The 27,092-nt window shown below is 35.1% G+C and overlaps 1 protein-coding gene across 4 annotated transcripts in view; it reads right to left on the reverse strand.

The window, feature by feature from the left end:
* The window catches only part of LOC128856960 (moesin/ezrin/radixin homolog 1), a 97,075-nt gene that overhangs the window by 31,892 nt on the left and 38,091 nt on the right, over positions 1 to 27,092 (reverse strand). The gene's annotated exons all lie outside the window — the stretch shown is intronic.

Genomic DNA, 27,092 nt, shown 5'->3' on the forward strand with positions numbered 1-27,092 from the left:
AAATAAATAATACAATATTAAAACAGTCATTATGCAACTAAAGTAAAGCAAATAAATTATATACGAAAGCAACTGATTTTGATGCACAGCCCATTTCATGGGGGCGCAAGAGAAGTACGTTGAATGCTGTAATGAGTCATTAAGTTTACAACAAACTTCTAATCACTAGCTTCTGTTTCGTTTTGTTGTAATGATGCCGCTTTTTTATTTACTCTACTCAAACGAGTTTGTTTACTGAGCGTAATTGAAATTCAAAATGGTTTCAAACGGAATAGTGACTCATGGGCAAAAAATATAATATTTGCTCAGTATGGAGATTTAAGCTTATATGGCAGTTAATTGGAAAAATTACGTATGCATGCTGTATAAAAATATTTAATTGAATTGAATAAAACATAAGGAGTTTTTTATATTACAATCTTTATATTACAAGGTGGCGCAAAAATTAATCATCAAGCTTAGTTTTTGAATAATTGTTTTGTACTAAATAATAAAAAAAAAATCTAGTGATGGATATCTTTATTTTGACCTCTACGCGCTCCATTGCTTTACTCGCACACGATGCACAGAATGAAGAGGTGTGGCCAACAGCGGCCCGTTAAATGTCTCTGCAACAATTTTGAAGGAATCAGTTGATTTGTTGCCGTAACCGGGGTTAAGGTTGGTTTACGAAAAAACTGAGATCGTGTTGGTGATATACGAAAAAAAAGCCGCAACTCATCTTACACCTCGTTGTCGTCTAAACATCACTGATTGTACGAGTGTGTAAATACGTGTGAAATGAGTGCGCAAAATTCTGCTGCCGAATCCCCGATCTCACAATTTGGTTTTGGATGGCCAACCCTGTTAATCTATCATCCTTGTGTCTGTGAATGGATGGAGGGAATTGAGAGAGATGGATAGAATAAGGTGGCGCTGATCGTTGTACCGCTACTTTGCTCTCAGTGAATTTAACAGAATCGCCGTATGTTTGACGTCGCACTTGTGCAATTTATTCGTGTGCTGTTTGTGTAATTTCTTCTTTTTACATTCTTGCTCGCATTTTCACTTCTCTCATACAACTGCACAGATGTGACGTCACACACACAGAGGTCCCCGCTCCTTAGGGATCGGACTGCTAAGCTGGGCTCTAAGCTACCGTGGGGGTCGGCAGGTTGCGGATAGCCGGAAAGCCTGTAGTAGCAGGCCAGTTGCGAAATAAGTTTAAACGAATAAGCAACCCCCGACAATTGAGCGATCAGGAGCGGAGGATGCGGTATAAAAGCCAGCATAAATCTGATGAAATTCTTGTGACAGTGGCGAGAAGACACCGCCGCTTAGATATAGGTGTCTCCCTCATCATGTGTAGACATGATGAGTAATACAAAAAACCAGGCGCGACACCTTTCCCTAATAGACGGCTTCCTGATTACCGTCTGTTCACCATGTTAGGTGCGGCTGGTAAACCATCAACAACGAAATTAAGGTCCTAATTATGGTATACTGGAAAATGTTTGGACATACTACCTCAAGCTGACGACTGCGCTATTCTATTTTCTTAGTATGCGGAGTGGTATCCAGCAGAAACGGCATTCAAGCTAATGGTGCAGTTGCCCCCGCCTCATTAAAATGATGGCAAATCTCGCTCCATATTCCATCGCCATTAAGTGTCGGTCTACATCTAGATGTAATATTCCTAGTTAACACTGATTCCTCTCTGAACTTAAGCTCCCATAAGGAGCCCAACCCTAGCATGGCCTCCCTGCATGCAAAGATATTCATGGAGACGTCGATGGTGACTACGCATCGGAATATGGATAACGACTTAGAAGTTGGGGCCCATACAACATGAATACTAATACAAACAAAACAAAACTACAAGCTACGGAAGAGGCTGAAGTAACAGCAACAATAGCACCACAGGTGCACGAAGTAATACTTCCAACAGCTATTGCAGATGGCAGCAGTGAACTCAAAGAGGGCAATTGTTAACGCCGCTGCAAGTTCAGCCAAAAGAAGCAAAACGAACCGCGTTGAAGTCTTGAGGAATACGCCGATTACAACGAACGAGCAAGCAAGAACAACGCAGAATACTCTCAAACGAGACGAAAATAAAGCGGAAAATAGCGGCGCCAAAAGCAATCCAAGACGGAGATCACGGAATGACGCTTTCGTAGTCAAAAGCGCTGGTAGCATCTCATATACCGAAATTGTGAAGCGCGTTAAGGGGTAGTAAGTAATTAATCATTCCTTTTGTAAATCTGATACTTATTTTCCATTTTATAATCAATTTACGGCCAAATTTTAATGTAAAAATCGAAATCATTTCTTTTAAAAGCTGCCATTTTGTGAAAATTCACTATTTTGATTAGCCGAACGATTAATTACTAGATAATCTAATATATTAACAAAATTTGTTTGGTTTTTTGATTTCAGATAATCCAATCCTGAGTTACGATATACACCGTAAATCGTCTTTTTTTAAAGGAGGTTCCAGAAATCGCCTGCAGCGCGCTCTATAATCAACATTTTCATAAATAAAAAATTTTGTTACGTTCTTGAAGGATGCTTTTATAACCGCCAAAAATTTTCAAATTAAAATATTCTGAAGTTTCTTCAGGATAAATCCTTGACAACCCGTCTTTTATTTGCTTCATAACTGCGTATAACCCCTTAAGACAGCGCCAAGTCTTAATGAGCCTAGGAATAACATACAAAGAGTAAAAAAAAAACTGCCAAAGGAGAGTCACTGCTGCTGCTGGAAAAATCATCCGACTCAAATACCTCGAAGGATCATGAAGCTGTAAAGGCGCGGCCCTGTAGATTTCAGGGCACTTACGGAGCTGAGGCAAGTGGAAATTCGTGACCTTAATGAAATCATCATACTTGCTATACTTAGTGAATCCTATAAATACAAAAAAGTCAACGGCTGGGCGTCTGTCGAAAATGTCAATAAAATCACAAAAATAATCGAAGTTAACGGAAGATGCTAGTAGCCGGAGCAACGCCCAGGATCTAAGATATACAGACCATACATCAGTTTTAAACCATTTGTGAAAAAATTTATTTAAATCGTGCATAAAATTCACGTAATCGGCAAAAAGTTTATATAATTTATGATTAATGTTGTTGTAGTTTGTATCATAACTTGTAGAATTTGCCAATCGAAATGTTTAAAGAAGAATAAGCTCAAGTGAAACAGTATAATTTTTTTAAATTCACTTCAATTCGTTTGATCTGCCAAGCACTTGGACATCGAAAAATATACATTTTCATATTTACTAATATAATTGGCGCAAATCAGATCACCTAATAAACATACAAAATCGCAGGTGGCATTACACTGTGTCCAAAAAGTGTGGAATGGCGCAGCAGCAGGGAAAGGTAAACGAACGCTGCTGCGACAAGTGAAATCTCAAGAAATAAGAAACAGACAAGTTTTCGTTTTCTTTACGTTCGAGCTATTATATTTACACAAGCGCGCATACATGGCCCCACCAGTACAGCTGCTGGACTGGCCATGCAAGTTAAGTGAATTTCACCTAAACCAAGCAAGCAGGACGGACGTTTTCATTTTATTTATACGCAACTATTATTAAGAAATCGTAGGCATATTAAAGATATTGACCGCATTGTAATGATGACGATGCCGATGCCGATGATGATGCTGATGGTTATGATGATGACGTTGTTGGTGGCGATGGTAACGACGGCAGTACACTTCCAAATCAAGTTGCTAAGGGGTAAACGTAACCAATGAAGAGGAAATGGAAATGCACGGTATGCTGCTGAATGCTGACGAGTTAAAACCAGCTTTTTGGATAGCGGAATATGAACGAGTTCATATATTCGTGTGTATGTTCACATATTTGGTCATTACTTGGTCACTTTTATATGGTTGAATGATGATGGCATAAATGAATTATTGTGCGGAATGTCGGAAGTACATTTACGTTGGTGACATGGCACAGACATAAGCGTCAAACCACAAATTTCTACAATACTATAAACACGAAATGCGGCTGTCACATGGCTATTATTGACTACGCTGCAGTTGCTGTTTTGTTTATTTTTTTACTCTTAGGTCTCTTGCGTCAGTGGACTCGCTAAATAACATGACTGCGACAGCCAGCCACCGTAGCTGAAGAAAATTGAAAGCTGTTTTGTTTGTACGAATGTGAATTTCGGCATTCATTTGCACTTACCAAACGGCCAACCAGCTAACAGATTACCGAAGCAATAATTTTATGAAAATTGAGAATTGGCTGCAAAAGGTGGCAGGCATTAAAATAAACTAAATCAAAAGGAACAGACTCTTCGCTTAGACAAGTATTGCTCATAAACTTGAACTGCAGGTAGCGTTGCAATGGTTGAGTAGAGGAAATGAAACACCCACGGGCTGCGAAAAAGCGCAAATTGATAAATGATCGAAAAATATGCAACTCATTTCCCCATTTAACCCAAACATTTACATTTTTATTTTACACTATGATGCATTTCCATCTGCTTGAGCTCTTAAATACACAAACTCACGCATACACGAATAATCTTAAGTTACGCGTTTTTCTAAACAAAACAAAAAAAATTCATTATAAACATAAATTTTCAAAGCGCAAAATTCACCTTGAACTTGATTATATTTGTGTACACATTTTCACATTTCGAGGGTATTTCAGCGAAACTCGCCATTATATCACGCGTTTTGCAAGCTGCTTTGTGGCTTGCGACAATTTTAACATGACTTTTGTGTGCAAACTGTGAGCGGTTGGGTATTATACACTTTTCTGAAGCATAATTAAGTTTTTGTGTTTGTAATGAATGAATGCCTGTGCGTTATGATGGCATTAAAAAAGTATAAGTTTACACTAAAAAAAATGTGATTGCAGCAAAATGATGAAAGATTATATGAATTTCAATAATAAATGCGCGGGCCATGAACGAAAGCACTTTTAGCTATCAGCGAAATGACGGATCTTGTTTACATTGCACACAGCCTGCCTGTGTTGACACACAAATGTTGTCCAAACTCTGCTAAAGTGAAGATAAAACCAGCAAAAAAAAAAGTTAATAGAGACAAATAAAAAAGCCGTAAAACAAAATATTTTTTCACTGCAAACCTAAATATTTTACCTAAACCTTAATTTACTTAGACACACAAAGCATATTCTGCATCGGGGCAGCGCTGATTTTGACTTTTAGTGATTTAGCATCCTGTCGAGCCATGTCGGGGACGGTTCTGGATAAGTAGGATATTTAAGCTGCTACAATATGCAGACCGTAATTGCGCTAAAGTTACGCGGGTCTTACGAGGCAGCTCGAAGTTTTGCGTCTGCCATGGGTGGTGGTTGGACTCCGAAGGTCGGCAGTATATGAAGGTGGTTAGAGTCTCCCGATTAAGCTCGTAATTGCTTTAAATGTCGCCAGCAATATTTCTTTTTCTCTGTCCAGAAAGCTACCGACGAACGATTTGTGACCTAGTTGCGGTTGTATACGCCGAGACAGAGAGCAAACAGGCGAAGGTGACAACCAAAATTTTGGCGGTATTCTTGTGTCATCGACTCTCACCTTTAGCAGTAGTTTGACCTCCTTCGTCCAGGCGGTAAGAAGGTCGCCATGGATTTATTATGGGAAAGCTGAAGATTTCTTGCAGTGAGAAAACGAAAACACAAATCATCGATGCCCTTGCCGAAAGCCATTATCGAACAATCGTCAGCATAGGAGATCAATGAAACTCCTTCTGGTAGTTGGGGGAGCTTCGAGATATAGAAGTTGAAAAGCAGTGGTGAAAGGACACCACATAATTGCACTCTTTGCTTTATCTTCTCCCATTTTGAGCTGTAGTCTCGAGATGGCAGAAAATTGTCGTCCACACAGATAGTGCGCGGACCACCTCTTAAGTGCCGGCGGGAGCGTCGACAACCATCGGTCGTCCTCGTCTATATCATCTCACGTTATGCCCAGGAAACACAATGTTTGGTAGGTGGGACCATAGGTAAAATAGTGTTAGGTGAATGGGTTTATGGGGGCACGTGAAGTGATAAATTGTGTTGTAATGTCGTTTCAACCCATCCAAAGGCATTTTGATATCCATGGGTAATATTTTCAAAAACAATAAGCCCATTCTTTGATCTTTAAGGGGTTATATACCTTGTGTTTTTCAAAAAAATCAAAATAAATTTTATTTCTTTATCGTAAAGTACAATCCCTTGAGAACATTTTCCAAAAATTTCATAGAGATCTGAGCAATAGATCGAAAGTTACAGCGTTTTAAATTGTGCGTCGTCACGTCCTGAGCGTACGGCCTCATGCGGCGCTTGAAACTTTAAACGCGATTATCTCAAAAACGTGTTTTTCCAAAAATGCTTTTGCGGTGGACGCGATTGCAAAAAAAGTATTCAACCGATTTTTATAATTTTTTTTTAAATTGTTCGTAATTGATGTCGCCTCTTAGTGAACGATCAACTTTTTATGTATAAATTTTTATTTTGCAGATATGAATTTTTTAATGCCAATTTTAGGACTGTAGAAGTGCAGTTTTTTAAAAACATGTTCCTATTTTCACAAAAATCAAAATATTTAATATATTGATCGTTCACTAAGAAGATATAACCCTATACTAATGAAATCTTTTCGATTTTTTGATTTCAGTTGACTTGGTGGACTTGAATCGCGTCCACCGCAAGCCTCTTCCAAAAAAAGGGTCTTGGGGGAAAACGCCATAACTCCGCGATTTTTAAATATTTTTACACAAACAAAGCCTTTTTTTTTCTTTAAACATTGTAATATCCAATAATAAAAACTTTTATACAATAAAATTATTGCTACATATCTTTAAAAAAAACCCAACTTTCGCTAATTTCACCGGACCACAAGGTATATAACCCCTTAATATCTATTTTTACTAGCCTATCTAGCCAACATGAAAGATTTATAATTTTTGTAAATGGCGTCGTATAAGTCATCATATTTGACACTTGTGAACTACTAGAGAGCTTCGGTATACAAACAGACAAGCAATAGAGCGCGCAAAGGTCACTACAAATATTTCCATCACTCAACATCATTTTTTTATTTACTAAAAAAATTATTCCAAAACAAAATCGGATGATTAATTTTGCGCCATTTTGTACACATTCCTAAGTTTTACAAAATATATAGAGTATAGCCGTATAAGACTTTTTATCGCAGAATTCGCCACTTCTCTTAAAGTGTCTTTACACTGAAATACAGCTTTTCAAGTCTACACTTAAGACTCTCCCGTCAAACGTTTTATTTCAAACCGTTTTTATAAAATATTTGTCATGCCTTCCTTATGCGCATAATGACTTGAAGTCACAACGACACCATTTAACAAGCCTCGCATTCAGCATTCAAACAAGTCTGCTCATAAATCTACTCACAACAGAAATATTCAATGGACGAGCTTCCGTTATAGCTCTAACCTAAGCGGCACGATCACACGCAAAAAAGGAAACAGAGAAATACCAACAAAATTTTTTCCGATTAAATTTGCAAAATCCAAACATAAAAAGAAAACTTAAAAGAGCTTTGATTAGCTGAGTAATATAACGTAAAAGGCTTGAAATCATTTGACCTACCCAGAGGCAAACAGGAAATGACGCATTCGCGCCCCCATCGCTAACAAACTATTAGACGGATTAAAATGTGTGTAAATAAACAGCGAACTCTTTTCGGTATGAAATAATAAAATACTGAGTGTGTTTAAACTATTTATATACGGCCAAAATACTCGAATTTTAACCCTTTCTGTTGGGTGGCTAATTTTTGAGTTTGTGTTCGCTTGATGCTCAATATATCTAAACGAAAAAATAAACATCTGCGGGACGGTTTTCCTTTCCTACTAAATTTATGTATATTGAAGATGTGAGTCAATGATTCATTGACTGCTTATTGAGGTTTTTGCTTTGAACGATTCAAAAGTGGTGTTAAAGACCTGGAATGTCCTGGGTAAACCCACAAAGATGCTGAACCTAAACCTTGAAGATGCTGAACTGGAGGAGTAAGCGATTGGAGGTTTGTCATTGCCTGCCGAGGAGCGGCCGCTATTAGAAACAACTTTTTCTTTATTTTAGTGTTTCACAGTAATTAAAGAAAAACTCAAGGAAACCGATACGACACATGATAAAGTGATATTCCTAGATGAAAACGCTCGGCCGCATGTTGCAAACATATGCTGTCAGCATCAAAAGTTGACTACTTCAGCATACATAAATATATTGGCGAGTTTTTACTATTTAGTTTTAATTTTTATTATAAAAATGTTTTTTTTTCTTATTTTTATTGTTTTTCATTTTTAATTTTATTTTTTATCTTTTTCTTAATTTTATTTTTTTATTTTTTTTTTATTTGTTTAGATCTTTTTATTTTTATTTTTTTTTTAATTTGTTTATTTTTTTTTTTTAATTTTTTTTAATTTGTTTAGTTCTTTTTTTTTTTTAATTTGTTTAGTTCTTTTTTTTTTTTAATTTGTTTAGTTCTTTTTATTTATTTATTTTTAATTTGTTTAGTTCTTTTTATTTTTAATTTTTAATTTATTCTATATTCTATCATATTTTTTTTATTTATTCTATTTTTTTTAATTGTTTTATATTTTATTTTAATTCTTTTATATTTTCTAAATTTTTTTTTTATTTTTAGTTCTATTTTTTGTTTGTATTTATTTTATATTTTTTAACCCTCCGTTGGGCACCCTATTTTTTTATATATGTATACATATATATTTTTTTGTTTATTTTTTAATTTAATTTTTTTTTTATTTTACTTTATTAAAAACACATCTTTATTTCTTTATATTCTAATTTATATTTTAATTTGAGGGTTAGTTGGGCACCCGGGTCCGGCAAGCCTTTTTATTTTTTTATATTTTTTTTTAATTTAATTTTTTAGATCTCTTTTTTATTTGTTTTTTTTTTTATTTTGTATTTTTATTTTTTTTTATTTTATATCTTTTAATTTTTGTTATATTTTTTGTTTATTTAATTTTTTAATTTTTTTTTTTGTATTTCTTAGTTGTGTTTTTTTTTAATAAATATATAGCTTACTTTATATTATATTATAAGTTTCAGACTTTGCACAAAATTAAAAAAAATTAAAAAATATTCATCAAAATTCCAAAACTGTTGGAAAATATTTGTTTATTCAGTTTTGTAGGCCATTCAAGTTTAGTACTGCAAAATGCAAGTTTTCAGCGGCTTAAAACCGCGTTGATTTTTTTAAATTTTCAAATACTCTTTATGGTCGCGAAATGGCGTTCACCACCACATTTTTTCAAAACGATAAAATATTAATACAGTTGCTGTGATGCATCGCTTGTAGCTGACAAGGCAATCAGCTTCACATGTTTGTACGCAATCAATTCGCAAATTTTATACCACTTATACATATGAATGCGTGCATGTATGTACACCTGTGCTCACAATAATAGCAGCGCGTCATATTGCAAAAATTTTACATGCAATACATTTTTTTATTTTTTTTTTTTATAAAAATATAATTTACACTACAACAAAAACCATGTAACTGAAGTTTTCAAACTTTGCACAAAATAAAAAAAAAAACAATAAATTTCCTTCAAAATTTTCAACTTTAAGGCAGAATTTTCAGAAAATTCTCTGGTAGGCAATTTTATAGCCTAGTGAATTTTGGTACAATAAAGTTGATTTTTGACAATTTTTTTGTAACTGCTACAACAAGAACATCAACAAAGCTTTTTGCGGGCGGTTTTGTGCATAATTCTACATGTAAGAACAAATTTCGAGGATGCGTTATATGGACGAAAAGTCCCCACTCTTAAAAAACAAAAAATTATAAAAAACCAACACGAACTTCGAACCACTTCAAACCGGCGCGCTATTATACCAAAATTGAATGGGTTACAATACTATGTACCCAGAAATTTTCGCAAGATTCTGACTAAATAATGTGAAATGTTCCTGAAGATTTGTGAAATTTTTTTTATTTGTACAGAGTTTGAAAAATTTTAATTTTATGGATTTCATTGTAGTATGAACCATATTTTAATAAAAAAAATTAAATAAACAAAAATATATAGTTAAAATTTTGCCTATATGGCGCGCTGCTGTTATTGTGCGCAAAGCTGTGTGCCAAACAGCCTGGAAATACAATTTAAATGGAAGATGTTCGCAAGTGGGTGGGAGCAGTTGCAAACAACAAAACCGGTAACCGCACGTAAATGTGTCAAGTTCAAACAATTACGGCACGTGTAAATCACAGAGGTACTCTTGAAATGCTGTTAAGAACTTGCAAAAATACTCGTGGAAATGCAATAAATAATATCGTAAAACAATAAATATAAATGAATAATTTAAAAATAACATGTTTTTCATGCATTCATTGATGTAAAGAGAAATTCACTGAGCAAACTAAAAATAAAGCTGTTTTTGTTGTTTGTGTTTTGAATGACACCACATGATCTCATTATGATCAAGCTGTACAAGCATCAGAGAACGTTAATGAATAGAGAAGTCTTAATGACTGGAAAGTGTTCATTTTCGAGGGGTACTCGTCTCGCGAAGACAATTTCACCACAGACACATTTTTCAACAAAAATTAACAGTAAGGGGCTGAATTATGTAAATTTAGCAGCAGTCGATAAGAATTTGTTGGTGATTAGAAGCAAAGAATGCTAGGTAGCTTTTTAATATGACCTATATATTTGAATTTCTCCAAATCATCCAAATTATGTACATATGTTATGTCTGTCTGTCTGGTGTCTGTAAAACTTTGTTGAATTCCCTTCAACTGAATCAAAATCCTCTATAGCAAACGCTTCATTACCAGGCGCACAGGAAGATGGCATATGCAAATGTAAATTTGTGAATTTATATACATTTGTGGATTTATATACATTTGCGCATATGTATATGCTGTGTGTATGTGTGCTCACCAGCCACAGCTCAAGATAAAACGGTAAAACTTCGCAAGAAATCCAGCGCGCATTCAAAGGCGCAGCGCACTTTCATAGGCACAGCATTGTATGTACAGTAACCTTGACATGTTTACAGGCACCTACAAATGCTCTGATTTCAGAGTAAGTTTCTAACTGCAGATATATGCATATGTTTTGTGCACTTTTTATCAATTGAAAAACTACATACGTAAAGTAATCTACTAATTAACTATTTGCCTACTATCAGTTAACATAAAATAATTGTTTCCAAATTTTATCTTAGTATTAAAATGTCCGAATCAGACCTTTTTTTTAAGCTACTTGTTTTCTTCTGCAACTTACTGTATGCTCATGCGCGCACTTGACGCACAGCAGCTGCGGCTGTCGAGCATTTAGAAAGACATATTTACATACATATATTTTTGCATACATATGTACGATGCCGCGGGCACTCGACTTGACAAAAATTGAAGATTTATCAAATATTGGCAAATAATTCTACGCGAAATATTCAAATATTGACTATTTTCGAATTGTCGAGAAAATTGGCATATGGGCGGCTCGTTTTATGAATGAAAGTTCTTGCTCTTAGAACTATGAGCTCGAATTTATCAATGAATTTTTTGATGATGAGTTTTTGTTGCACAGTACAATAGTTGAAACTGTTCGGCGCCGCCGCGACTGTTCAGCGCTATGGCAACTAGAATGATGGCCGCTACGCCTGCGTCTATGACTGCATTTTGTTCTTGTAGTCGCTAGGCATAGAATTTTAGCTTTGAACGACATACGCATTTTGAGGAATAAAGCGAATGCCCTGTGTGTGCGGTTGTATGTACATGCATATGTGTATATTAATAAGCATTGTTTTGCTTGAATTCAATATTTATATTTGCATATGCCATCTTCCTGTGTGCCTGGTAATGAAAATGTAATGAAGCGTTTTGTATACAGAATTTTTTGATTTGATCGATTGATTGATATATAGATATAGTTAGGGATCAGGTGTGCATATACATACGCACATGCACATGCGTCGATGCATATGCAGAAGAAGTTGTTTTAGCATTTGCAGGAATTCGTTCATTCGAATATTTACATCCTAATTATTGCATGAAATATGATAAGGCGATGCTCGTGAGGTAGGTCATGTTGCTTCAGTGCATACATATGCGTGCAACACTATATTAAAGATGCAATAGAACTTAGTTGTCCCATATATGTATGCAAATACGTTTCTTTGAAGTTTTCTTTTATTTATTTTAAATTTTAAAGTTTTGTACTATCTATAAAATGCATACATATATGAATTATTCCCTGTAATATACATAGGTAAATTTAAAAAATTTTCGTTTGGCACAGGACCAAAAAATGCATATTCAAATGCACATAAATATGATAAGGCAATGCGTCGTGAGGTAGGTCATTGTTGCTGCAGTGCATGTGCACATACATACATTTCTAACACTATAAGAATTGAAGATGCAATTGAACTTTTGCACAAATATAACTAACAAAATATATGTATGTATATATACATATATTGATATACATACATATATTCAATGCTCTTTGAATTTTTGTCTAAAATTAATTTCGACTCGAAAAATTAGTAAAAATTTTCATCAAATTTACTAAAACGCACACAACAAAATGTGTGCATTAAAGTTACTTTGATTTTAAATCTTGGATTTTAAATCTTTATTTGGTTGTATTTGTTTGAAAATACAAATTGAATAAATTTTCGTTTACCAAGGGAACATAAAAATGCACAAGCAAATGCCTTGCAAAATGCCGTCGGCATTTGTCAATTTGATTTCACAGAAACCAAAAACTGAGCAGAGCCAATGTACTTGTACATAATTCACTGTAATCAGGTCTGTTAAGAACTTCCCCGCCTTCGAGTTAAGCGAGGTGAAATAGTGTTCGCGGTTTCACTTCATTTTTGACAATTCACACTATTCGTAGCTCGTGAGAATTCTCTATATTTAACGTTCTCTGCAAGCATTGCTAACGAATGGCAAACAACAATTTGCCGAAGCATGGAGAAATATGACAAATCTGTGAGAATGGCGAAGTGGAGAGGGCTATAATTTATCGATGAGCCCCTGTTAATTCTAGCAAACAAGCAACAGCAGTTTGTATGTGTGTATTGCTCGCCGTCGCCGTTGACAGGAGTCGAGGCTCACTGCTCACATGCACATGTGCAAACACGACAAAAAACATACAAGCAAACAAATATAAATGGGTATTGTAAAATTAAAACGTGTGAATGTGAAATGAAAACGAAATTAAAAAATTACAATAAAACTACTTAAAAAGCTGGCTGAATTGATTGTGTTCAGTGTGCATACATTCATACAAAAGCATACATACACATACATATGCATGTAATGTCAATGTTGAACGCGATGATATCATAACTACGGAGTGCAAAAGAGAGTAAAAGAAAAAGAAATCAACCCAAACTGTTAACAACCAACCAGCTAGCGACAAAATGATCGTTCGGTAGGGGCGATGAGTGCAGAAGTCATAAACGGATAAATAATTCGAAAACAAAGCAGCCAAAATGAAGACGAACAATTCGCGCTCAAGTGTTAAATGGTGTTGAGTGTTACTGAGCATGCACTCGTATATGTATGTATGTATGTAAGAGCATACTTATGGATTGCTTCTAAGCGTTGGGCGTTAAATTGAATTTACTGCGAAAAAAATAAAGTCTGGCTGTAATAAAGCCAAGCAAATATACTAACACAACTGGACGACCGCAGGTTTGGCGATAAAAAAACTCATTCAGCTGAAGATATTACTCACTGTATGACAATTAAAATAAATAAAATAAAAGCTGAGCTGAGCTGCACCAAAAATTTAAAATGTACTTAACTTTTTGACGCGCCGCCTCGGCAGCGTAAGCGACAAACCTCGCAATAAATTCAAATGTCGTATTGGGTGTTAAGCTTAGTGAGACACTTTTTTGCTTAAAATTTATTTCTACTGACGCATATACATACATACATATGTATGTATGTAATGTGTTATACAGAGTACCAATAGAAGCAAGGAATAGAATCGATGGATAAATAAAAAAGTTCTGAATCATCAACTGGAAATTCGTTTCATTTAAAATTTGTCCCTTGTTAATATTTGAATTTTTTTGATTAAAAAAAACAAAAAAAATGTATCTGAAATGATTAATCGATTTCTCAGAAACAATATTTTAGTTATTTATTAGGCCTACCGAAAAGTGGTGCATATACTGTTTACGAAGAATTTTATTTGCTAAATAAATTATATAAATGTGTATATACGCGAATAACGGACAATTGCAAATATCTCAAAACCTTGCGCATAAAAAACAAAATTAACTCGATTTGCGCAATCAGCGAGCAAATCTACTGCAATTATATAGTGGCCACGCGGGTGCGTTAGGAAAGTCAAAATTTGTTAACCAGTGTTATTGTTGATTTATTTGCGCGAAACTTTACATTTTTAATTGAATGTAAAAAGTATTTGCTTACACTTAAACTCAATGTCATGCACTATGTTTTGAAGCTGAGTGGCAAGTGCTTGAAATTTATGTAACCATCGTCTAACCAATTGGAAGAAACTGCTTATAACTTTTATAATCTATATTTCTCTAAATCTATTTCATAAAAAAAAACCAATTGGCCCGTACAACCTTTTTGGGTGTTTGGCTGAGCTCCTGCTCCTATTTGTGGTGTGCGTCTTGATTCTCCATTACACAAATGGAGGGACCTACAGTTTCAAGCCGACTCCGAACAGCAGATATTTTTTATGAGGAGCTTTTTCATGGCAGCAATTCACTCGGCGGTTGGCCATTGCTTGCCGAGGGGCGACCGCTAATAGAAAAACAATTTTTCTATTATTTTGCTGTTTCATACACGGAGATTCGAACCTACGCACTTCCGAATGGCAGTCACGCACCAGCCCATTCAGCTACGGTGGCCTATTTCAACAACTTCGTATCCACACAAGATTTCCACAAAATTTATTGTTTACATTCGCAAAAACAGATGTAAGGGAATTTAGTGATTAGTGGTTTAAGGTTGAATTAGTGGTGCCATAACCATAACCACATAAATCTGCCAACCTATAAGCAACACTGTAATCGATTGAGGCGACATACAATAACGTCGTAATCATAACCGTAACCGTAGAGAGCAATTGAATTTTGGTTTTTCGGCATAACCATAACCAGCTGATTGTTGATTCGCTGAATTATGGTATATAATCGCATTATATTAATGATAAAATTACTAATTTCCTCGTCACTGGCCCTGCTCATGTTACCTTTTCTTCAGTTTTTGCAGTTTCGAAATGAACAAATATGTAAATATCAACTGTTTATGGCAATGGCGCCAATAATAGATAACAATAAATATCGTTATGATTAGGACTACGTTTAAGGTTATGGCGTTGTTGTATGGCACCTCTAATTTAATTATTAGTATCGCTTGCATTCGATTCGTACTGTACTCGCACTAATGAGTGAATGTATCATACCTATACATGGCTACATATTTCATTTTAGAGAATTACTTACACAATTCTTTTATTTACTTTCCAAGTTCATTAACATCCAAAATGAAAAGGAAAACTGTTTTTTGAAAAGTGAAAGGAAAACAAGCAATTAAAAAAGTGTATATTAAAAGATTAGCAAAAATAATAGCAAACAACTGAGCCAAGCATAATTTTAATTGTTATTGACTAAAGCAACTCAGTGTTGTTTTAGTGTGCACGTCATGGCCTACACTTCCTCCTCACACAAAAGCAAGAACACACGCACACACCGAAACATATTTCAAGATCTACATAAGCTCTCGACCACCGGCGCGTTCATCAGAACGAAAACCAAAGAAATATTGTACAATAAAAAATTACATAGTGGATTATGCCAGTAGGAACGGTTGAAAATTACAACAGAAAGATGAAACAAAAACGTAGAGCACATGAATTGTTGCATCGTCAGAGAGAAGAATACTGAATTTTAGTTGTTGTGTTGCTCGTGCTCGTACACTCGGCCGTTTAGTTTATCAGATGGCTGAATGGATGGACACTGGTCACGGTCAATGATAATTTGTGGTCGCTGGCTGTTCGTTTGCCTGTTGTTGCTTGTCGTGGCGTATAGGGAAGATGTAAAAGCTGCTATAAATTGATATTTCAAATATGAGCAACAACATACATCATCGGTTATATACACATACAAATCTACATTTACATATGCAGATACAAGACATAATAGCTGTAATGGGATTAACTAAAAGTGAATTACAGCAACTCACAAATTTATTTAATGATTTATGAAGGTATGAATGTATGTACCATACGAGTATGTGTAGAACGAGACCAACTGAATTATTGAAAAATTAAAAAGAAGGCAAAGGCATATGAAATGTATAGTGCATATATAGTGCATGCTCGATAATGTGAACTAATTAAAATTAAGTAGGTGCACATTTGCGAATTTGTTCACAATTCACGAGAATATCAAAACTTAAGGTAAAAATTATCCCATTTTTATATTAATTCATTATGCGTTTTAAAGGGAAATTTACATTTTGAAAAAAAAAAAAATATTAATTTATTACAAAAGGAACCGAGTACAGAAATACACTTATAAAAATGTTAATTAATTTTAAACTCAAATTCTTTAAATAAATTTCATCTTACATTCACAAGCATTAAACGCGTTATGCCTATACTCAAATCCAAATCAGCAATTTTGTCTGCTTCTTCTTCCTTTCCTGAAACATCTCCTTTAAGCAACTAGCTATGCTTATGTCGCTTTGAGCGGCACTTTCTCTCTCAGTCCACTCTTAATCGCAAGCACTTTGGAGCTCATAGCAAATATTTAAACCGTCCCACAGTGCGGCCGATTCCCAAAAAGCTGGCCAAAAGTCGAAAAAAAAAGTTTCTAGATAGAGTTTTTTTGTCTTTGGGTTGGCTACAGTAATGACTTGAGTAGTGAAAACCGTTCATAGCAACGTCCTGTACCCTAAGTATCCTCTGTATTCTCAGTCGCAACGTGGCCTTCGTTTGAGCATCGTATTACTGTCGATGAATAGTGAAAGTTGTACACATTTGAAAGATTTTGCAATGGAGTAAATTGAACAAAACCAAATGGAATCATCTTCGGAAGGTTAGTAAAATACGAGAAATCTTTAGTACATATCAATACCTCGACACAAAATTTTTAGCTACAGCAATACGTAGATACATTTTTTGCAATTTTTTTTATAAAATTTGAGTTTTCAAACTGTATAGTAATACAACGCCGTCATATGCTGCTTTGAAACCTATTAAAGGTTACTCAAAAAAGTAATGGTTACTGAATAAAACACGATTCAGCTGCTACCACTTGCTACCTTGCGACCCCGAAAACATATAAATTTACATGCATCTTGATTATGTTCTTGAATATACGCTATTTCACGTGGAGGGTGGCCAATAGGGGTGGAAGGGGGTGGATTTTCAAAATTTTAAGATCAAAATTCGTAATCAGCGACCCCGACAACCCCCGAGTAAGAAATTTTTAATCAATTACTTAATTTTTTGAGTTTTGGCCAGCTTTTCGGGAATCGGCCGCACTGTGCGTCCTGTGCCCGAAGAACCAAAGTTGTATGGATTTGGATATTTATGAACTTAAACTTTGTAAGCCAAATACGCACATCGCCCGAGCATAGAAACTAGAAAACTTCTTGTATTTATGCATTTTTAATATTCAGAAATTGTAGAAATTAATCAAGCCATGCCATGCCGATGCATTGTAGTCACCGATCGCCATCGTCTAACTCATCTAGGCCCGGAAACATGCTGTTTCGATGGCTTAAATCCAGAGGGAGAGGGGTGTTAGGTAAGTGGGTATAAGCGGCCATGTGCATAGGTGGTTAGTACCGTGCGGGCGGTCCAGTGCGCTGAACCTAATTAAAAAGTGTTCATATTTTGGAGTGTTCACTTCACTGCGAATTCACTGTATTCGTATTTTTAGACAACACATGAATATCAATGATGAATTTTAAAGATAGGCATGACCTAATTTTGCCATTTTTGTTTATAATTACATATGATGGGACCCCGTTCAACTTTTCGCTGACTTTTTCAATATACTAGGTTGTTCAATAAGCGTTACAGTTCGATAAAAAAAGCACAATTTTAGGGTTTGAAATGCACTTTATTAGTCAGTGTCGTCTCCCTGAATGTCAACACCCTCCTCTCTACCAGATTCCAATTAATGAATTCCATCCCTGAAGTGAGAATCTGGAAGTGATGCAAAATAAGCTTGCACAGCTGTTATGACCTAATCATTTGATGAAAAACGCTTTCCACGTATGAATTTTTTTAGTTCTGGTAACAGATGGAAGTCGCTAGGGGCCAAATCTGGTGAATACGGTGGATGCTTTAACCATTCGAACTTAAATTCATGGATTTTAGCCAATGTCAATATGCTCTTGTGACACGACGCATTGTCCTGATGAAAACGATTTTGTTTTCTTTTGCAAGCTGGGTATTTTTTCACCAATTTTTTCCTCCAGCCGCTCTAAAAAGCTACAATAATAATCAGAATTTGTGGTTTTCTTTCGCATCCCAAAAAACAGATGTACACTACTAACGACTTTTCAGCATATTTCTGGACACGAACTCGTTTTGGAGCCGAAGAACCAGGTTCACACCACTATTTAGCATCTTGGTTTGATTTGGGATCATGGTGATAGACCCAAGCCTCATTCGTAGTGATGAATCGATGCACAAAATCAATTTTATACTTTCGGAAACACTCTATTTGTTGCTGAAAAAGTCGCATTCGAATGTTAGCGCATGCGGCATCGATTAAGCACACAGCTTTCTGAAATCCTCTTCAGTCAAAATATTACTTACACTGCCCAATAAGATGCCTAGGGCACCTATGTATTTTTAATATATCTAAAAGTTTGTGCGTGAACTTCACCATGATACAAATAAGCATTGAATGAAGCTTCGCCAGATTATAAAAAATCTATACAATGTATGACCCTTTAAAAAGTACTGTACGTATACATTTTGAGCATTCGTATTCAGAGAGTCTTGTAATTGTAGCAACAATAATCAATAAAATGATAAAACACGAAATTAGTGAGTAACAACAAATACTATAGGAGTACATTCGCACCTATACGCATGCATATGTATATATGTATGTATTTCTAAGCATGCTTTAGAAAAATGCTCTTTCATATGAAGAGTACTTAAAAGATTCACCAATTGAGTATAAGGAGTAGGAGAAGTATGAGAAGTAGGGGAAGTATAAGGAGACATACATACAAATAAAAATAAGTAACAAACAATAAATAACTTAAATATGCGGGCACACGCTTGCGCACTCATCCCAGCATAACTGCTCTGACAAGTTGCCAATAAAATTGTGAAAAAAATTGCCAATAAAATTATGACAAAGAAAATCAACAAATAAACGAACAATGAAACACAATCGAAATGAATTATTTTATCTTACACATAGAGTACACACATTACAAAAAAAAAAAAACAGAAAAAAAAAAAACAGAAAAAAAAAATACTAAACAAAAATAACGATTTTAAACGCAACTAATTAAAACCTCGTTTATAATAAATGACGGCAATAACACGCTTGATGAGCCGGCAAGACACGCAATTCCACAAATACAGTCGGAAGAGTGGAAAACTGAAGGAAATGAGTATGAGAATAGTATTTCGCCAGGCACATGATTTTTGGTAAGAAGTTTTTAGTTCAATTTTGTTGTTTTTGTTACTGTCCACATTTGACCGGTACAAAAAAAAAACAAAAAAAAAAAAAAAAATAGAAAAGACGTGACTTAATGCTCAACCGGAATTGTTCGCATTTTCTTTACTAATGGGGTTTTGACATGTTTCTGTCATTACTCCACTAATTGTTTACATAAATCGGATTTAAAAAGTGAGAAGCTATTAATTTGCAGTGGTTGCTAACCGTTTTATGTACGTAGCTACGTGTGACTGTGAAAAAACATTAAAACATTGACTGTTTTTAACTACACAAATTGTCTAAAGAATTTTTATTTTATTTGGAAGCAAGTACTTTGTTGATTACTAAATTATTGTATGTAGCAACAACTAAACTATTTTTCGTACTTTCAGAAAAGAGCGACTTGTGAATTAAGGTAAAACCTTCACCCCTTGAAAAACTTCAACAAGTGAGTAACACAAGAAATACGCTTTGAATACCCCTTGAATTTTTTTTTTTTTTTGTGTTTGTTGCTTTTTTGGTTGAGCTGGGGTTTGTTTAAGGCCGGTGGGCCAATTAAAAGGTCAAAAAAATCGATTTTTTTTTTCCTGAAATCAATAGCTTAGATATTCAAGAACTTGAGACACAAATTTTCAGAGTTAAATTCCAAGTATTTGCAGAGCTACAGAGCCGAGCGTAGTGCGGCGTCGAGCAACCGTGCGCTTATTGTTGTAGTTTGAAGCGCGTTTTCTCGGCTTTTCATTTTCACGATTTTACCTAATTTATGTACACGATTGCAAAAAAACTAAACGAGCTATCCATTTCATTCAAAATGCGTTATCTTCAGTATTGTTTTCTCTTCTATGTGAACTAAAAAAACATCCAAAAACTTTTTTTAAGCGACTTTTTTACCCAGTTGAAGAGTTTTTTTTTTCCTTGAAAAACCACTTTTTTTTTCTAATATACCTTCCCCAAAAATTCGAATTTTACGTGTTTCTCCCAATTTTCTTAGTTCACATCGAAGATAATTGCATCAAAATTAATAATCTTTTTTTTTTTTTTGTTTTCAGATGAAAATTGCAAGTTGTATCTTGTACAGAAGTTGGATACTTCAGTGGCAAGGCGCTCTGGGAATCTATTGATAACTCGGCTTACAATATATTGTTGGAGATTGTACACATTTTTTTTTTTAGTTCAAATATATATTAAACTATCCCCAAAACTTCATTTGGCTAATTGTTTTTTTTCTCATCCTACAACGCTTCGCGAAAACTACTGAATTTAGGACATCTAATTGGCCCGCCGGCCTTAAGTGGGAGTTCGCAGAGGAAAGGAGAGATTTTCTTACATAAATCTACTTGGTGACACTGTGAAATGGGAAACCAAACATGACATCAGCTATAGAGAAAAGCAAGGGAAGTCCCCATTGAACATTTTGAAAGAGATATCTGTTTACAGGGATTTTTGCACAGCAAAAGCAATTACTTTTAAGTGGCATCTATACAGAGTCGATTGAAGACGATCAGAGCTAAGCTTGGCTGATTGAGGTGATGTACTCAGACATTGCTAATAAAGTAAAAACAAAATTGTTCTTGAAACTACACGTTGAGAAACAAAAAACAAACAAAAAAACGCAGATATGATCAGAGAACCATTTACTATTTTTTTGAGCATCATCCACGATCTTCTTGGCATGTCCAAGAGCAGTGAAAGATGGGTGTTAAAAATGCTCACGTCACTTTCGAAGCAAAGATGAGTTGAGTGCTCAAGTGAATGGTTAAATCTGTGTAGCAAGTAAAGGATACAATTTATAAACCAGTTTGCTACTAGAAACGTGGTCTCATCACTATGAAACCAAGCCAGGAACGGGAGTTTAATCAGCAGCACAAAACAGCTGCAGCACCACTTAACACATTCCGGCCCGGTAATATTTTGCTGAAGTTTACTAGAAGACCGGTGATTTTAGGCCTGAAAATTAATTCGGGAGATATGTAATAAAACTTCGAGTACTTTTTGAAATCAAATATAAATTTGAAGAAATATTTTTTTTTTTTAGTCAGAGTAAGTCTAAGACGAGATTTCTCGTTCACGGTCACCTACAAATGTTTAATTAAAACGAGAAATTTCATTCCCGGGCGTCAATGTGTTAAGAAGTTTAAGGTGTCACAATTGACTGAAAAGACGATGGCTACCGGTTTTTGGAATTCAGAAGCCTTAACCCAATAGACGATTATTACGAAAAATATGCGAATATTACAATAGCTTTTAGGAAAACAAAGCTGCCGTTAAGGAAAAAAAAGCAGGAAAAATAGTTTCGTGGTGCACAACAACCTAATCGAACTCCATATAGTCCGTATCGAATAAAAATAAAATAAATAAGGAATCGGCACGTACACTTCTGCTAGGTGCTTGACCGAGCTCCTCCTCCGAAAGGCAGACACTTTTTATGAGGAGCTTTTTCATGCCCGAAATACACGCGGATGTTTGCATTGCCTGCTGAGGGGCGACTGCTTTTAGAAACAACTTTTTCTGTATTTTAGTGTTTTCTGCACGGAAAATCGAACATACGTACTCAGAATGGGAGTCACGCACCAACCCATTCGGCTACGGCAGCCATCCATATTTTGCTCCTTTAAAAGTGAAAAATAGATCTTCGTAGAAGAAAACCAATAATGACGAATTGAAGCCGGCGAAAGATCTAATTATACTGTAGTTAAAATATCGAGTTTTGAAACGACAAAAAAATTTTAATTAATTATATTTAATTTTGGGTTGTTGTTCTTGTATCATCGTAAGCATATATGCACGGTGGATGCTGCTGGAGTGACAGCCCTTGGCCGGATATACCTAAATCCGCATTCGGAAACGGATCTGTGTTCCGTTTTTTAGAATCAGGACATTTTCTCAAAATATTTCGATTTTATGTTTGCATTATCTCTCATTGCCATCCATTGCCTTGTAAGCTTAGAACAGTTGTGGCGTCAACTGGACGATGACACAAAAACTAAGTTACCTGTCTATGCTGACGACGTTGTTTTTGTTAGTAATATTTTCATCGAAATGCAGAGAGGTTGTCAAATGTGACAAGCGACTGCATAAACCTTGACTTAAAACTCAACACAAAGAAGACCAAATCTGTGCGAATAAAAGTAAGCAACAAAACACAGTTCAAAACAATTGGAAAAATAGTGGGGGATGTAATTTGAGTATCTCGGCAGCATCTTGATCCCAGATGCTGGTACAGTATCTGACATTTAGCGAAGGAAATCCAAAGCAGCGAGTATATTTGCTGTGCTGTCTCGAGTGTGGTCTAACAAAGCGATTAAGAGAGTAACAAAATTAACGATTTTCGATGCTTGTGTAAAATCAGTTCCTACTCTATGGGAACGAAACGTGGCACGTAAAGCAAGAATCGGCAATTGTTACTTGAAGTTTGCGTCGTATTACCGGCATTTAGTGTTGACGAACCATTTGTAACCAACGTCTGTGGCAATTAACCAAACCGAAATCAATTGAAAAGTTAATTATTCGCTGAAAGTACAAATAGATCGGAGATACGTTTCGTAAAAAACCCGGGCAAAATAGCTCATTCAGCTTTGCAGTGGAATTCACAAGACGCTAGAAATAGAGGCTGGCCTAAATTGACTTGGAGCAGATGTATTAATAAGGCGACCAGCAAATCCTTCAACGAGTTTAAATGTATAGCAGGAAACCGTGATTTGTGGAAATCTTTTATAGACAGACTAAGTTCGTAATTACGATATGGTTTGTAATATTGGAATATGTCAATAATAAAAATAATAATTGTCTCTCAAGCGATTTGCCGATTATTTTTGAAGACAAAAATCTCGCAATCGCTGGGGAGAGAATTGAGTGACAGCCACAGATACATTCAAACAAATATTAATATGCATGATGGAAAGAATAATTAAATGGCGCCTATCGTGGTACCGTTACTTTGCTCTCAGCGAATTTGACAACTTGATTTCGCTTTTTTTTTATTTAGTCTCGGAATTTGAGTTCTATCTTCATGACACTTTTCTAGCCTGTTCTAATTAAAATGTAATGTTTATAAGTTTGTAAAATATACAATTTTTTTTTAAATTAGTTCAATAATTCACACAGTTTTATTTAGCTTTACTTCTTTTAACATCTGGTCAGATATTCTTCTCCTTCCAGCAGTCAATTCTCTCTCTCGCTACTGCAGTGTTGCCTAGCTTTGGATATAAAAACGCCCTAAAATGCCCATTTAAAAAAAAAACAAATTTTTGTTGAATTACTTAAAGAACTTTGTATGCGCGACAAATTGTCTTTAAAATGTGCGTTTTTTTAAATAAATGTGTTATGGTTATGTACAATTTAATTTATGAATTTTTAGTTAGGAGAAACTCTTTTGTTAAGAGAACGACTTTTTTCCTATATTTGAGGTTATGTAACAAGATAAGGTACTCTTTTTTGTAAAAATGTCGTTATGGTTTATTCAGCATTTTCTGGTATTTTTTGTTTATTTTTGCTATGAATACACCTCTTGATACCCTATGTCCCACTAAGGATTGACGACCGGTATCGTATTCAGGAAATTCAAAAATGTGTTAAAAGGTTTTTAAAATGTGTTAAAAGGTTTTTAATGTTGAAAACAATTGAGAGAAGATTTAATGTTCTTATATATATAATTGGCGCGTACACCCTTTTTGGGTGTTTGGCCGAGCTCCTCCACCTATTTGTGGTGTGCGTCTTGATGTTGTTCCACAAATGGAGGGACCTACAGTTTCAAGCCGACTCCGAACGGCACATATTTGTATGAGGAACTTTTTCATGGCAGAAATACACTCGGAGGTTTGCCATTGACTGCCGAGGTGCGAGCGCTATTAGAAAAATGTGTTTCTTAATTTTGGTGTTTCACCGAGATTCGAACCTACGTTCTCTCTGCGAATTCGGAATGGTAGTCATGCACCAACCCATTCGGCTACGGCGGCCGCCTTAAAGGGAGCCAAAAATTAAACTTGCACTTTCAAAACAAATTTTCATTAGCACTAAAATATTCTCAGAGTGACCTTTTTAACTTGTTTTTGTTTAATAATATAGTTTTTCTTTAACTTAGAGATTTCGTAGCTTTAAATTAAAAAAAGAAACAAACACCAAACTTAAAAATTTTCGCATTTTGGGTATAATAAATCACTAAATTTATTACAGAGAGCCAAATGATTGGCAACACTGCACAACTCAACTAATGTGACGTCACGCACTATCTGATGGGCGCACTCTTTCTGTTTCTATCATTCTTAACTAATATGCATGTACTCGTGTACACAAAAATGTGCGTATGGCCCAAAAGCATGCAATGGAATTCAAACGCTAAATGCATTGGCATTTAATGTCGAAACTCTGCTAAGAAAAAAAAACAATATACTCTGTACACAAATACCTGCAAAGCGATATATGAGCATGTATTACTATCGCCTTGTTTCGTCGCTTGCATTTGGCAGTTGGTAGCCGGCAGCTGGCCGCCGACCGGCAACAGCGAACAGCCACAAGGTAACACCATATAACCACAATAGGCGATAGCCAACATTGCACATACATACATACGCATACATACTTACATAATCATTAATTGCTCGTAGAATTTCTTAGATACGAAAGTATTATTCCGAAATGCAAGAACAAACCAAGCAAATTGTTGCTAACCACTAATTGTGTGTTAACTTTATTACCTTAATCTCCGAGAATTATTAAAAATTTTTTGCTTCAACAAATGCAATAATAATATTTCTATAAGTACAAGGGGCATTTATTTGAATGTATAGCAAAATTCCTACAAACGCGCAAAGTGTCAAATTAAACCAACTTTGGTAAATCTGCAGTACTTAAACCGCGCCAATATATCACCATTCCAAACCACTTTGGCGTAATTAACCCATAATACCCTTTACTAATAGCCGAATCAATTAGTTAAGGTCTTAGTAACCTAAGCAGCCACCACAATTTTTAGATTTTACACCAATGCTGGCTTAATGCGAAAATAAATCCCATAAACAGGTGACAGCTTTTGGGGAGCTCATAGCCATTACGGCCAAACTCTTGGCTAGCGAATGGTAAATGACAAAAATAGTAAATAACCCAATTGTTTATCGAATATTTGTGTGCCTCTGCATTAGTCGACAAAGTTCAGACGACAAATTATCTTATCATATAAGTCTACCCAAAATAGAACAAATGCGATTTACATATACGAGGTATGTTCAGAAGTATATGAATACATATATATACGAGGTGACTTCAAATTCCAAATTTTTTTTATTGTTACCATAAAAGTATTTTTGCGTTTAGTTTTTAATTTTAATAAATATACCTATAAAAACCTATTTCCACTGAGCTACACCGGCACTTTAAGATAAAAATCGCCTTAATATGCCCATGCATAGCAGACTGAGCTTTTCTGGTCTAACAGAAATTATTCTGGTAAGTCACGACAGTATGAGAAATGTTAAAGTGTTTTACAAGAATCTTTTATGCTCATCTAATGTAACTACAACGAACAAAAGAGGCATAATTAGTTGAATTTTCGCACAGAACATTACTGTCCTTTATTTTTAGCAGAAACATATATTTTCTGTAGTATCACGAGTAAATACTTCCAGCAAACCAATAACATAGAACTTACAGATGACTCTCTGGTAGCCATCTGTTATCAGTCAAATGTTATGAAACCACCGCTGTTCAAGTTAACAGTTCGCTATGCAAATGCTTGATATTTCTGAAACTTAACAGCGCTCTTAACAGCAATTCAGTTCTTTCTGCAAATATCTAGATAAATGAGTGCCCCTACAAATTAATTTATAGTGTGAAAAAGATGATCTTACATAATTCAGTTAAATAATTTCGTCTGGTGATGTCAGATGTCGTTTTATCAGCTAACGTCTTACACGACGATAAACAACTTTTCGTTCTCTGTTAATTTTTCGCGCCGATGCATTTTCGGTTGCATTCGGTTTAGAAATTTTGTAGTAAAACGTAGAGTGAAGGAGAAGTGAAATTAATTAAAGCTATGTAAATAAAATACAGCTGGTTTTGCTCACCGACCACACATAAATGATTTTTACTACATTTTTGTCGTAGTAAATTACACTGCAGACTTAGGTTTAATGGGCACATATATTTGAAACATTTCTAGGGAAACACCAAAAAATGGTGATTTTATAGCTTATCACGAAAAATTGCGAAACCAAAAAACAAGTGTGTCATGCCATGCGTAAGTCGACTACCATTTGAACTCCTCCTCATTTATCCTAGACAATTCCAATATGTCACTTCTTTATGTTCCAAACACATGTACCTACATAAATGCATAGTGAGTTTCATATTTCAAAAAACCCAAACCGTTATCAGGGGCTAGCTTTAGGACCATTAAAATGCTTTGCAGATTTTAATATCTCAAATGAATCCCAT

This window comes from Anastrepha ludens, chromosome 3 (genome assembly GCF_028408465.1).
Source record: "Anastrepha ludens isolate Willacy chromosome 3, idAnaLude1.1, whole genome shotgun sequence".
Classification (NCBI taxonomy): Eukaryota; Metazoa; Arthropoda; class Insecta; order Diptera; family Tephritidae; genus Anastrepha; species Anastrepha ludens.